This window comes from Monosiga brevicollis, genomic scaffold (genome assembly GCF_000002865.3).
Source record: "Monosiga brevicollis MX1 MONBRscaffold_3 genomic scaffold, whole genome shotgun sequence".
Classification (NCBI taxonomy): Eukaryota; class Choanoflagellata; order Craspedida; family Salpingoecidae; genus Monosiga; species Monosiga brevicollis.
In genome coordinates, this window is record NW_001865040.1 from 1 (window position 1) to 1,038 (window position 1,038).

Consider the following 1,038-nt stretch of genomic DNA (forward strand, 5'->3'; position numbering starts at 1 on the left):
GAACTCGGGCGTCTCAGATGTAGCCTGCTCCATCGCCTCAGGTGTAGGCAGCTCCGGCGCAGCAGGTGTAGCCTGCGCCAGCGCATCAGGTGTAGCCTGCTCCAGCGCAGCAGGTGCAGCCTGCTCCATCGGCTCAGATATAACCTGCTCCATCGCCTCAGATTTAGCCTGCTCCAGCGCAGCAGGCGCATCAGATGTAGCCTGCTCCAGCGCAGCAGGCGCATCAGATGTAGCCTGCTGCATCGCCTCAGGTGTAGCCTGCTCCAGCGCAGCAGGTGCAGCCTGCTCCAGCGCATCAGACGTAGCCTGCTCCATCGCCTCAGATGTAGCCTGCTCCATCGCCTCAGATGTAGCCTGCTCCATCGCCTCAGGTGCAGCCTGCTCCAGCGCAGCAGGCGCATCAGATGTAGCCTGCTGCATCGCCTCAGGTGTAGCCTGCTCCAGCGCAGCAGGTGCAGCCTGCTCCAGCGCATCAGACGTCGCCTGCTCCATCGCCTCAGATGTAGCCTGCTCCATCGCCTCATACGTAGCCTGCTCCATCGCCTCAGATGTAGCCTGCTCCATCGCCTCAGATGTAGCCTGCTCCATCGCCTCAGGTGTAGCCTGCTCCAGCGCAGCAGGTGCAGCCTGCTCCATCGCCTCAGATGTAGCCTGCTCCATCGCCTCAGGTGTAGGCAGCTCCGGCGCAGCAGGTGTAGCCTGCGCCAGCGCATCAGGTGTAGCCTGCTCCAGCGCAGCAGGCGCATCAGATGTAGCCTGCTGCATCGCCTCAGGTGTAGCCTGCTCCGGCGCAGCAGGTGTAGCCTGCGCCAGCGCATCAGGTGTAGCCTGCTCCAGCGCAGCAGGTGCAGCCTGCTCCATCGGCTCAGATGTAGCCTGCTCCAGCGCAGCAGGCGCATCAGATGTAGCCTGCTGCATCGCCTCAGGTGTAGCCTGCTCCAGCGCAGCAGGTGCAGCCTGCTCCAGCACATCAGACGTAGCCTGCTCCATCGCCTCAGATGTAGCCTGCTCCATCGCCTCATACGTAGCCTGCTCCAT